The sequence below is a fragment of the Pongo abelii genome, chromosome X, assembly GCF_028885655.2.
Source record: "Pongo abelii isolate AG06213 chromosome X, NHGRI_mPonAbe1-v2.0_pri, whole genome shotgun sequence".
Lineage (NCBI taxonomy): Eukaryota > Metazoa > Chordata > Mammalia > Primates > Hominidae > Pongo > Pongo abelii.
The window spans coordinates 129656936-129670690 of NC_072008.2; the positions used below are offsets into that span (position 1 = coordinate 129656936).

Here is a 13755-nt window from a genome sequence, read left to right on the forward strand (position 1 = left end):
GCATACGTGGCAATCTCTTCCAACCATAGGGGCTGAAAGTAATTCAGGCCAGCAAAATAGTTTTCCTCAACTTCCATCATGGTCATGTGAATCAGTCAGGTCCCTTAGGGCTTCAGGAAAGCAGGTGAGCAGGTTGAACCTTCATAGAACAGGCTTCATAGAGCAGAATCAGTCTTTGTTCCAGGTTTCTTTTTTTAAATTTTTTAATTTAAAATTCATTGAGGGCTTTCCGGTATTTACTGGAAAGCCTGCTAGACAAATTCTAAAAGAGCTGTAACACCCCCAGGTTTTAAGAGAGATACCCTGCCCTGGCCAGGCACGGTGGCTCACGCCTGTAATCCCGGCACTTTGGGAGACTGAGGGGGGTGGATCACGAGGTCAGGAGATCGAGACCATCCTGGCTAACACAGTGAAACCCCGTCACTACTAAAAATACAAAAAATTAGCCGGGCGCCTGTAGTCCCAGCTACTCGGGAGGCTGAGACAGGAGAATGGCGTGAACCCGGGAGGCGGAGCTTGCAGTGAGCCTAGATCGCACCACTGCACTCCAGCCTGGGCGACAGAGCGAGACTCTGTCTCAAAAAAAAAAGAGAGAGGTACCCTGCCCTATCCCTTGACTCTCTCTTGGCACTAAGCAGATCAGACAGTCTCAGCCAATTCAGCAGGGGAACTCCAGAGCCAAAATTGCCTATTTGTAGTGTCTCACTGGCCAGGCGTGGTGGCTCACGCCTGTAATCCCAGCACTTTGGGAGGCCGAGGCGGGTGGATCACAAGGTCAGGAGATCGAGACCATCCTGGCTGACACGGTGAAACCCCGTCTCTACTAAAAATACAAAAAATTAGCCGGGCATGGTGGCGGGCGCCTGTAGTCCCAGCTACTCAGGAGGCTGAGGCAGCATAATGGCGGGAACCCGGGAGGCGGAGCCTGCAGTGAGCCGAGATCTCGCCACTGCACTCGCTCTGAGCGACAGAGCGAGACTCCGTCTCAAAAAAAAAAAAAAAAAAAAAAAAAAGAATGAGACCCTGTCACAAAAAAATTAATTAAATTAAATTTAAATTAAAATTAATTTTAAAAATAAAATAAAGTGTCCCATATTGGGAAGAAATGGTCAGATGCTAGCATCACTGCCGTATGCAGTCATAGGCTGGACGCTGCTCAAATCTGCTCTCCATCCCCACTAGAAAATCCTAAAAGAAATATAGCCTTAAATACAGTTTTTAGGCTCCATCACCTTACCTATCCTGACTGTTGTGTTACTCTCCAGCAGGATTCAGGAGGAAGAGTGTGTCAGGAACATTTATTCAAGCTTTTATCTTCCCAGAACTTGAGGATACTATTTTTTTTTTAACCTTCCATACTGTAGAAACATTGCAGCCATGCTAATTTCAAAGAGAAGAATGAAAGAAAGTAGGAATAGCATTGCTATTGGTTTTCCAAGACCTAAAAATTATGTCGTATTTCTCTAGTTTGGTCTTGAGATCTTTCTCTGCAGAGGGAGTGTAAACTCTAGCCCTGCCCTGATCAGGTTCCAGGGGATTGTTTGTGGATATTTACACTGTGCCTTTCACAGGATACTTCTTTATCCTAGCAGATGGCCTAATGCCTAGGTATCTGACCCATGGTCAGGTGTCCCTCTCATAGGAAACTTGTTTATACCGTCAACTGCCCTTGAGGCTCTTGTCTGACTTGTGTTCAGTTTATTCCTACCAAGATAGCCACTCTTTAGGAGAGCTTTCACTGGGAGTAAAATTAGGTCTGTGTGTGTCAGTCAGGTGAAGTACAGAGAAGACAACATAACAAAAACACATGAAAAAACAAAAGCAGTTTATTATTCATAGATCCCAGAGAGAAGAAGGGTGCCAACAAGCAGATTGTCAAACCAGTGAGAGGGGAGTGAGAAACAGAGAAGACCTATGCAGTGAGTCATTCACTGGGGCCCAGGATACTACCAAATCAGAGTTCCCTTCCAATTGGTGGAGTTAGAGAAAGCAGACATGAGTTCCATGGGGTTGCATTGTGACAGAGTGGTCACTGCAGCATATCTGTACAGTCCCTGTTGAGGGTAGAATAAATGGAGTGAGTCAAATGTGGTCACACCCGGCTAATTTTTGTATTTTTGGTAGAGACGGGATTTTGCCACTTTGGCCAGTCTGGTCTGAAAATTCTGGCCTCAAGTGATCCGCCCGCCTCAGTCTCCCAAAGTGCTGGGATTACAGGCATGAGCCATCACACCTGGCCCAACATCTTAATGACTAAACTGAAATACTTGAAGCAGGGGTGGCAAACTCAAAGACTAGGTTCAAGCAGGTAAGTGTGTGAAGGAAGGGACCAAGTATAACTGCATAAGCATTCACTGTGTGAGTTGTAAGGATGGCAGCAAATTCCAGAAGGCAAGCTACTCAGCTCCAGCATACACTGCAGTCAAAAATGCAGTCTGAACCAGAGCCTACATTCTTTTTTTTTTTTTGAGATGGAGTTTCGCTCTCGTTGCCCAGGCTGGAGTGCAATGGCATGATCTCTGTTCACTGCAACCTCCGCCTCCCAGGTTCAAGCGATTCTTCTGCCGCAGCCTCTCGAGTAGCTGGGATTATAGGCAAGAGCCACCATGCCAGCTAATTTTTTGTATTTTTAGTAGAGACAGGGTTTCACTATGTTGGTCAGGCTGGTCTCGAACTTCTGACCTAGTTCTCCACCCACCTCAGCCTCCCAAAGCGCTGGGATTACAGGCATGAGCCACTGTGCCTGGCCCAGAGCCTACATTCTTAACCACAGTGCAATGCAACCAATATTTAGAGCTGAACCTGTACCCATACCACCACTCACCATACAGTAAAAAGGCTGCAATAAGATGAGGAATTACGGCCAGGCATGGTGGCTCATGCCTATAATCCCAGCACATTGGGAAGCCGAGGCAGGCAGATCACCTGAGGTCAGGAGGTCGAGACTAGCCTGGCCAACATGGTGAAACCTTATCCTACTAAAAATACAAAAATTAGCCGGGGGTGGTGGCGGGTGCCTGTAATCCCAGCTACTTGGGAGGCTGAGGCAGGAGGATCCCTTGAACCTGGGAGGTAGAGGTTGCGGTGGGCCAAGATCATGCCATTGTACTCCATCCTGGGCAACAAGAGCGAAACTCCATTTCAAAAAAAAAAAAAAGAAAAAGAAAAAAAAGATGAGGAATTACATCACCACTCTTTTGATTAATCAAGAAAACCATAAGGTAGTACTACTGAGATCCCTACTCATAGCACCAGAATAAAGCCTATACCAACTTTCACCACATCAAGCAAAAGCACCTTTTTAAATCAAGGCCATCATCATACCATCACTTAATTTACTAGGAGCCAATCTCTATACAACCATGACCTATATTCACATCAACATTTAGCCCTCCATGAAAAAGCACTAGCGAAGAAGAAGGTTTTTATCCCTACAATACCAAGAGAAAGCTGTGGCCACTCGATTTTCCTTGTGGACCTAGAAGTGTTAAAAAAAATAGTTTATTAATTTTTTAAAAGTTTGAAAAACCTTTAAGTAGCAATTTATCTAATTATTTTAATGGTTTTGTCATTTGTACTACGTGGATTACTATCAATTATTTAACCAATGCCCTATATTTAGGGCTTCTTCTTTCAAGTATTCATCGTTACAAATAATTCTGCAATGATCATTACTATGTATCCATCTTTAAGTATTTCTACAAGATATATTCACCAAAGTGTAGTTGCTAGATCAAAAGGTCTACACCAGCCCAGCATAGTGGCTCATGCCTGTAATCTCGGCACTTTGGGAGGCCAAGGAGGGTGGTTCACAAGGTCAGGAGTTCAAGACTAGCCTGGCTAGCATGGTGAAACCCTGTCTCTACTGAAAATACAAAAAATTAGCCGGGCATGGTGGCACGTGCCTGTAGTCCCAGCTACTTGGGGGGCTGAGGCAGGAGAATTGCTTGAACCCAGGAGGCGGAGGTTGTAGTGAGCCGATATTGCCCCACTGCACTCCACCCTGGATGACAGGGCGAGACTCCATCTCAAAAAAAAAAAAGAAAGGTCTATACCTTTAAAATGTTTATAGATATTGATAAAATGGCATCAAAATATTAACCCAATGTATAATCCTACAGACAGTGTTAAAAGAATGGCTATTTATCAATATTCAAGCCAACCCTGGAAACTGTCAATATTTCAAATCTTTACTAATCTGACAAATCAAATGAAATATTTTGATTAGCATTTATTTGGTTATTAATGAGGTTCAGTGTCTTTCATACATTAGCCATCTGTATATTCTCATAACCTTTGTCTATTTTTCTAATGCATCATTGGTCATTGATTTGTAAGAATTTTTTTTGTATTAAGTAAATAAGGTTTTCTCTCTCATATGTAGTGCAAATATTTATTCACAATTTGTTTTTTAAAATCCTTATTTGTGCTGCCTTATGCCATGCAAGATTTTTTTAAATGTAGTTGAATTTATGTCTTTTTCTCCTTTAAAGCTTCTTGGGGCCGGGAATTGTGGCTCATGCCTGAAATCCTAGCACTTGGGTAGGCTGAGGCAGGAAGATCTCTTGAGCCCTAGAGTTCAAGACCTGCCTGGGCAAAGTAGGGAAACCCTGTCTCTAAAAAATTAAAAATTAAAAAAAAAAAAATAGCCAGGCATGGTGGTGCCCACCTGCAGTGTAGTTGCAGCTACTCAGGAGGCTGAGTTGGGTGGATAGCTTGAGCCCAAAAGGCCGAGGCTGCAGTGAGCTATGATCGCACTGTCGCACTCCACCCTGGAGACAGAGAAAGACCCCATCTCAAAAACAAACAAACGAACAAACAAACAAAAAACTTGGCTTGTGTCATGCTTAGAAACCCCTCACCTGCTTTTTTCTTTGCTTGTTGTTGTTGCTGTTGCTGTTAAGAGATAAAGTCTCTCTGTAGCCCAGGCTGGAGTGCGGTGGTGTGATCACAGCTCGCTGTAGCCTGGAACTCCTGTGCTCAAGCAATCCTCCTGCCCCAGCCTTCCGAGTAGCTAGAACTATAGGCACGCACCACCATAACCGCCTAATTTTTTAATTATTTATTTATTTATTTTTTTTGAGATGGAGTTTTTGCTCTGTTGCCCAGGCTGGAGTGCAGTGACATGATCTCGGCTCACTGAAACCTCTGCCTCCTGGGTTCAAGCGATTCTCCTGCCTCAGCCTCCCAAGTAGCTGGGATTACAGGCGCCTGCCACCACACTCGGCAAATGTTTGTATTTTTATTAGAGACGAGGTTTCACCATGTTGGCCAAGCTGGTCTCGAACTCTTAACCTCAGGTGATCTACCCTCCTCGGCCTCCCAAAGTGCTAGGATTACAGGTGTGAGCCACCACGCCTGGCGGTGATCTACTTTTAATTTGAACTAGTGTAACTCCTTCATGCAATAAACTGAAAAGAGTCATTTTGTCTGTCAGGCCCCTGAGCCCAAGCTAAGCCATCATATCCCCTGTGACCTGCACGCATATATCCAGATGGCCTGAAGCAACTGAAGAATCACAAAAGAAGTGAAAATGGCCTGTTCCTGCCTTAACTGATGACCTTACCTTTTGAAATTCCTTCTCCTGGCTCATCCTGGCTCAAAAGCACCCCCACTGAGCACCTTGTGTCCCCCACCCCTGCCAGCCAGAGAACAACCCCCTTTGACTGTAATTTTCCACTACCTACCCAAATCCTATAAAACGGCCCCACCCCTATCTCCCTTCGCTGACTCTCTTTTCGGACTCAGCCTGCCTGCCCCCAGGTGATTAAAAAGCTTTATTGCTCACACAAAGCCTGTTTGGTAATCTCTTCACACGGACGCGCGTGAAATTGTCTATTCTTGAAGTTCCTCATTTAAACAGAGGTCAAGGAGTAGGCACCTGGTAGTATCAAGCCTGAAACAAAGCAATAACGTGATGTTTCACCCAAGCCCAGAGTCCTAAAATCACAGACGACTAGGCTGTGTCTGGCCGGAAGCTCCTCAGCTCCCTCTCTGCAGTTCCCTGCCCTAAGCGAATGTCACCACCTGCTGAGAGCAACAGCAGCAGTACCACTAGAGGGAGCCTTTGGTGGTAAAAGAAAGATCCCCTGGTATCTCCAACCTAACCAAGAGGGCAGAGCTTAGAGAGGATACCTTCCCTTTGGCGAGGTGACAGGATATCTGGCTTGCCACAGATATCTTTTTTTTTTTTTTTCTGAGACGGAGTCTCGCTGTGTCCCCTAGGCTGGAGTGCAGTGGCGCGATCTCGGCTCACTACAAGCTCCGCCTCCCGGGTTCCCGCCATTATGCTGCCTCAGCCTCCCGAGTAGCTGGGACTACAGGCGCCGGCCACCACGCCCGGCTAATTTTTTTGTATTTTTAGTAGAGACGGGGGTTTCACCGTGTTAGCCAGGATGGTCTCAATCTCCTCACCTCGTGATCCGCCCGCCTCGGCCTCCCAAAGTGCTGGGATTACAGGCGTGAGCCACCGTGCCCAGCCCACAAAGATCTTTTTGACCAGACATATGCTAGCTAAGGGATGTCCAAACACCAGAATGTGAGACCAACCTTCCATCAGACTTAAACTTTTGACAGGAGAACAAATCTCAAACTGATGAATCAGTCATGTAGCTAGCTAGCTATAGAGCTTTCAACTTAAATTAGCAGCAGCTGCCCAATGCCATGTGAAGTAACAAACTGGTTTTTGGGTTTTTTCCCTTTGGTTTTAATGTTATGTGTAATTTTTTTTTTTTTTTTTTTTTTGAGACGGAGTCTTGCTCAGTCGCCCAGGCTAGAATGCAGTGGCGCGATCTCGGCTCACTGCAAGCTACGCCTCCCGGGTTCACGCCATTCTCCTGCCTCAGCCTCCCAAGTAGCTGGGACTACAAGCGCCCACCACCACACCCGGCTAATTTTTTTTGTATTTTTAGTAGAGACGGGGGTTTCACCATGTTAGCCAGGATGGTCTCAATCTCCTGACCTTGTGATCCAAAAAGTACTGTGCAGTTTTAAAATCAGAATGGTGATAAATGTATAAATTAATTTGGGAATAATTACTACTTTTGCAAAATTCAATCCTTTGCTGTCCCTCTGGATTAATTTTAGTCTCTTTTTTTTTTTTTTTTTTGAGACAGAGTCTCGCTCTGATGCCCAGGCTGGAGTTGGAGTGCAGTGGCGTGATCTCGGCTCACTGCAAGCTATGCCTCCAGGGTTCACGCCATTCTGCTGGCTCTCAGCCTCCCGAGTAGCTGGGACTACAGGCGCCCGCCACCATGCCTGGCTAATTTTTTTTTTCTTTTTTTTTTTTTTTTTTTTGTATTTTTTAGTAGAGACGGGGTTTCACCATGTTAGCCAGGATGGTCTCGATCTCCTGACCTCATGATCCCCCCGCCTCGGCCTCCCAAAGTGCTGGGATCACAGGCGAGAGCCACCGCGCCCGGCCTAGTCTCCTTTATATAGGTGTTACACAATTTCTTCATTAATACCGTATTTATGAGTCACCTATAATGTGCAAGGCACTGTTTACTCTTGTATGCTGGACATACAAGAATATGTCCCTGTTTTCATGGAGTTTACAATCTAGCTGGAGAGGGAGACAACATTTTTAAAAACAAATAGCCAGGTGCGGTGGCTCACACCTATAATCCTTGCACTTTGGGAGGCTGAGGCGGACGGATCATGAGGCTAGGAGTTTGAGACCAGCCTGACCAACATGGTGAAACCCCCTCTCTACTAAAAATACAAAAATTAGCCAGGCGTGATGGTGCATGCCTGTAGTCCCAGCTACTCAGGAGGCTGAGGCGGGAGAATCGCTTGAACCCAGGAGGCAGAGGTTGCAGTGAGCCAAGATCGCACCACTGCACTCCAGCCTGGGTGACAGAATGAGACTCTGTCTCAAAATAAAACAAAATAAAATAAAATATGACAATTGGTGACAAGTGTTATAAGGAAAATAAACCTGGATAAGAGCATAAAGAATAAAAGGAAAGGAATGCTGTTTTACATGGGCTGATCAGGGAAGGCCTTTCTGATAGGTAACACTTTAGCAGAAACTTAAAGGAGGTGAATGAATCAGCCATGAGGATATCAAGGTAAAGAGCATTGCAGGCAGTAAGTACAAAGCCCTAAGGCTCAAGCATAACTGGCTTGTTTGAGGAACAGCAGGAAGCTAGTGTGACTGAAGTACAGGTGATAAGATCTGAGTGGTAACCAGGGACCAGGTTATATAAGTCCCTGTAGGTCATGGGAACGATTTTGGATTTTATTCTGAGTGGGTTTAAAAGGCACTGAGAGGTTTTAAACTAAGAAGCGACATGTCTGATTTATTCTTTTAAAGGATCAGTCACTTTTATGAGGAGAATAGAATGGCAAAGGTGGAAGCTGGGAACTCAGTTAAATCCAGGAGATAGATGATGGTAGCTTGGGCCAGGGTGGTGGTGAGGGTAATTTGTGCTCAGAACAGAAAGAAGTGAGCCAGGGCCTCTTCCCTCCAGAGGCATTTACCAAACAAAAGGTGTTCCTTAAGTGAGAGGGACACATAAGACAATGAGTTAGTGACCTGCAGCCACCAGGAAAGTAGACCCTGGACTCTGGATATCTCTGTCTCTCTGTGTGTGTCTCTGTCTCTGTCTCTCTCTCTCTCTCTCACACACACACACACACACTCTCTCTCTCTCTCTCTCTCTCTCTCTCTCTCTCAACTAGGATTCTGTTGTAGTCTTTGCCCCAGGGGTCATTTGCCCACCCCAGGAAACAACTGATAGGCAAGCGGTGCTTTGGGGTGGACACTGGGAACTGAAGAAAGCAGCTGAAGCCGTGCACCAGCCAAAGGGGACTCCTAGTGCAAATTACACTCTCTTGTGCAGAGAGAACTCAAAGGACTACACTCTGGAATATGGAAACAAAAAATTCCTCAAGCTTTGTTTCCAGAGCACTAATGCTTTCAGGTGAGTCATGACTAAGGCAAGCTTAGAGAGAGGCCAGAAACCCAGAGAGGTTAGCATAGCATGCAGGGATAGCTTTTAACCTTAAGGTGTCTGACCATTCCAAAGAGGTATGTGAGAAGCTGAGCTGCTCATTTGTTGGTTTATGGGGCTGGGGGACAAAAGGTGGAATCTAAGGTGTACTGTTCCCTGCTTTGGGTTTGGAAACTAGATAGCTACACCCTGGGAGTAAGGACGAACCAGAAGTAAATTAGCCTTCATGACCTCTATAGATCAGATTTATCATTTGAATGGCCCACAAAATACCAAGATTTAAACTTGGAATAAGGTAATCCCATACTCTTCTCATACTATTAGTGCCCCAGGCACTTGGTAAGGAACAAAAAAATCCTTTCTGGGAAAAGATAATATTATTCCAAGTCTCAAATTATTTCTATAAATAATTCTTCAGGGCCGGGCGCAGCGGCTCACGCCTGTAATCCCAGCACTTTGGAAGGCCAAGGCGGGTGGGTCACCGGAGGTAAGGAGTTCGAGACCAGCCGGGCCAAAGTGGTGAAACCCCATCTCTACTAAAAATACAAAAATTAGCTGGGCATGTTGGCAGCCACCTGTAATCCCAGCTATTCGGGAAGCTGAGGCAGGAGAATTGCTTGAACCCAGGAGATGCAGTTGCAGTGAGTCAAGATCGCGCCACTGCGCTCCAGCCTGGGGGACAAAAGCAAGACTCCATCTCAATAATAATTAATAATAATAATAATTCTTCAAATAGGATATCCAACACATAACTAAAGATAACCAGGGGCCAGATGTGGTGGCTCACGCCTGTAATCCCAACACTTTGGGAGGCTGAGGTGGGCAGATCACGAGGTCAGGAGTTCGAGACCAGCCTGGCCATCATGGTGAAACCCCGTCTCTACTAAAAATACAAAACTTAGCTGGGCGTGGTGGCAGGTACCAGTAATCCCAGCTACTTGAAAGGCTGAGGCAGGAGAATCATTTGAACTCGGGAGGCGGAGGTTGCAGTAAGCTGAGATCATGCCATTGCACTCCAGCCTGGGCAACAGGACAAGACTCCGTCTCAAAAAATAAGTAAATAAATAAATAAATAAATAAATAACCAGAGCCAGGCACAGTGGCTCGTGCCTGTAATCCCAGCACTTTTGGGAGGCCGAGGAGGTGGCTTACTTGAGGTCAGGAGTTCAAGACCAGCACACCTGCAGTCCCAGCTACTCAGGAGGCTGAGGCATGAAAATTGCTTGAGCCTAGGAGGCAGAGGTTGCAGTGAGCTGAGATTGAGCCATTGCGCTCCAGCGTGGGCAACAGAGTGAGACTCTGTCTCAAAAGAAAAAAAAAAAAGATAACCAGACACACAGTGAGAGACAACAAAGAATGAGCAAGAAGCATCAGAAACAACAGACAATACAAATACATCCACCGTCCACTATGACTCCAGATACTGTTAAAACCCCTATTTAAATACTTCTTAAGGAACTAGAAACTGTAAGGTGATACTACAGATTTGAAAACAAACAAACCAACTGGCTGGGCGTGTTGGCTTATGCCTGTAATCCCAGCACTTTGGGAGGCTGAGGCAGCAGGTGGATCACCTGAGGTCAGGAGTTCGAGACCAGCCTGGCCAACATGGTGAAAACCCATCTCTACCAAAAATACAAAAATTAGCCAGGTATGGTGGCACATGCCTGTGGTCCCACCTACTTGGGAGGCTGAGGTGGGAGGAGGATCACTTGAGCCCAGGAGGTTGAGGCTACAATGAGCCATGTTTGTACCACTGCACTCCACCCTGGGCAACAGGGCAAGACCCTGTCTCAAAAAAGAAAAAGAAAAACTGTCAGTAGTAATAAAGTAGAATTTATTTAATCTTATAAAATAGCTAAATGGAATTTCCTTAATCTTAAAAGAAACCTAAAGCAAGCATCAAACTTAAAGAATAAATATTAAAAGCTTTCCCCTGTTAATGAGGAATGAGACAATGATATCCATTATCACTATTTCTATTCAATATTTTACTAGGCACAAAACAGCAATAAAAAATAAAAAAAAATTAAAGGTAAAAATATTAAATATTAGGGCCGGGCCCGGTGGCTCATGCCTGTAATCCCAGCACTTTGGGAGGCAGAGGCAGGTGGATCCCTTGAGGTCAGGAGTTCGAAACCAGCATGACCAACATGGCGAAATTCCTCTACTAAATACAAAAAATTAGCCAGGCATGATGGCGGGCACCTGTAATCCCAGTTACTTGGGAGGCTAAAACAGGAGAATCCCTTGAACCCGGGAGGCAGAGGTTGCAGTGAGCTGAGATTGTGCCATTGCACTACAGCCTGGGCAACAAGCGCAAAACCTCGTCTCAAAAAAAAAAAAAAAAGAAAGAAAGAAAAAGAAAAAAGAGAAAGTACAGTAAGTAAAGTAAATTATTATAATTAATTAGAGAGTAGCAAATTGCTGGATACAAAATTAGCATTCAAAAATAAATTATAGAAGTATTATAGAAGTAAATATTTGTGATCCTGGGATAGGCAATAGCTTCTTAGATACAGCATCAAAAACACAAATGACAAAAGAAAAAAATAGATAAATTGGGCTTCATCAAAATTTAAAATTTTTGTACACCATAAGTCACCATTAAGAAAGTAAAAAGACAACCTACAGAATGGGAGAAAATATTTGCAAACCATATATCTGGCAAGGGACTTTTATCTAGAATGTATAACCTTAACATTCAATAATCTTTAAAAAAAAAAAAAAAGCCCAATTTTTTTTTTTTTTTTTTGAGACGGAGGCTCACTCTGTCGCCCAGGCTGGAGTGCAGTGGTGTGATCTCGGCTCACTGCAAGCTCCGCCTCCCGGGTTCACGCCATTCTCCTGCCTCAGCCTCCCTAGTAGCTGGGACTACAGGCGCCCACCACCACGCCCAGCTAATTTTTTGTATTTTTAGTAAAGATGGGGTTTCACCGTGTTAGCCAGGGTGGTCTGGATCTCCTGACCTCTTGATCCACCCACCTTGGCCTCCCAAAGTGCTGGGATTACAGGCAAGAGCCACCACGCCCAGCCAAAAAAAAAAGCCCAATTTTCAAAAAGGGGCAAAGGGGCCGGGCGCGGTGGCTCATGCCTGTAATCTCAGCACTTTGAGAGGCCAAGGCAGGGGGATCAGGAGGTCAGGAGTTCGAGACCAACCTGGCCAAAGGGACCAGCCTGGCCAATATGGTGAAACCCTGTCTCTACTAAAAATACAAAAATTAGCCGGGCATGGTGGCAGTGCCTGTAATCCCAGCTACTCGGGAGGCTGAGGCAGGAGAATTGCTTGAACCCAGGAGGCAGAGGTTGCAGTAAGCTGAGATTGCCCCATTGCACTCCAGCCTGGGCAACAGAGTGAGACTCCTACTCAAAAAAAAAAAAAAAGTTGGCGGGTGCGGGGACAGCAAAGGGCTTAAGTAGACATTTCTTCAAAGAAGATATACAAATGGCTGATAAAGACATTTAAAGATGTTCAGGGCCAGACGTGGTGGCTCACACCTACAATCCTAGCACTTTGGGCTGCCAACATGGGAGGATATCTCGAGCCCAGGAGTTCACGACCAGCCTTGGCAACACAGTGAGACTCTATCTCTACATAAAAACAAAAAATAAGGCTGGGCATGGTTGCTCACACCTGTAATCCCAGCACTTTGGGAGTCCGAGGCAGGCAGATCACCTGAGGTCAGGAGTTAGAGACCAGCATGGCCAATGTGGCAAAACCCTGTCTCTACTAAAAACTACAAAAATTAGCCTGGCATGGTGGCGGGCGCCTGTAATCCCAGCTACTTGGGAGGCTGAGACAGGAGAATCGCTTGAACTTGGGAGGCCAAGGTTGCAGTGAGCCGAGATCGAGCCATTGCACTCCAGCCTGGGTGACAGAGCGAAACTCCATCTCAAAAATAAATGACCAAATAAAATAAAGATGTTCAACATCACTAATCACTAAGGAAATGCAAACCAAAACCACGAGATACCATTTCACATGCAGAAGAATGGCTATAATTTTAGAAACATAGAGTTTCACACGTCTAGACGCTGAGCCGCAGCACATTTGCAACGTCACGTGGAAGCTGAAGCTGCACCTCCCACGTGGCCCCTCTGGCCAGCTGAGCACCTCAGATAAGAACTACACCCAGGCCAGCACCAGCAGCTCAGCCACCAGCAGCAGCCCCACCCTCTGCAGCTGGCTCTCCTGCTGCTGCACTCCCCGGCAGCCAGGTCTGATGGCCTAGGTGGCAATCACTGCAGCTGGCATGGCTGTGGACTCTGCTGTGGGGCACATACTGGGTCAGGCCATCAATGGGAGCTTCAGTGGAGTAAATAATGCTGAGCCCCCAAGTGGTGACATCACTTACCAGGAGCCTCAAGGAACCCACCTGGCACAGCAGCAGTAGCCTTTCTTGTATGAGATAAAATGGTTTTTGGAATGTGCCCAGAATCAGGGAGCCATAAAGTTCTGTGAGGGTTTCCATGAGGTGGTGAAACAGTGCAGACTTGCAAATGGATTTATCTAATCAAGAAGTTCAAATTGAAGAAATGGAAAATCAGCTCTCATAACTAAGTTAATTTAGCATAAAAATATAATTGATAGCTGGGCGTGGTGGCTCACACCTGTAATCCCAGCACTTTGGGAGGCCGAGGCAGGCGGATCACCTGAGGTCGGGAGTGCGAGACCAGCCTAACCAACATGGAGAAACTCTGTCTCTACTAAAAAAAAGAAAATGCAAAAAATTAGCCAGGCGTGCTGGCGCATGCCTGTAATCCCAGCTACTCGGGAGGCTGAGGTAAGAGAATCACT

General features: G+C 45.7%; 1 non-coding gene and 1 pseudogene across 1 annotated transcript; one reads left to right on the plus strand and one right to left on the minus strand.

Annotated features, from left to right (window-relative positions):
- Window positions 1-220: 220 nt before the first annotated feature.
- LOC112131138 (U7 small nuclear RNA) lies at window positions 221-282 on the minus strand. The gene has a single exon (XR_002913280.1). It is a non-coding gene; the product is annotated as a U7 small nuclear RNA (small nuclear RNA).
- Window positions 283-6520: 6238 nt separating this feature from the next.
- On the plus strand, window positions 6521-13518 carry LOC100449394 (coiled-coil-helix-coiled-coil-helix domain-containing protein 2-like; annotated as a pseudogene).
- The last annotated feature ends 237 nt before the right edge of the window (window positions 13519-13755 follow it).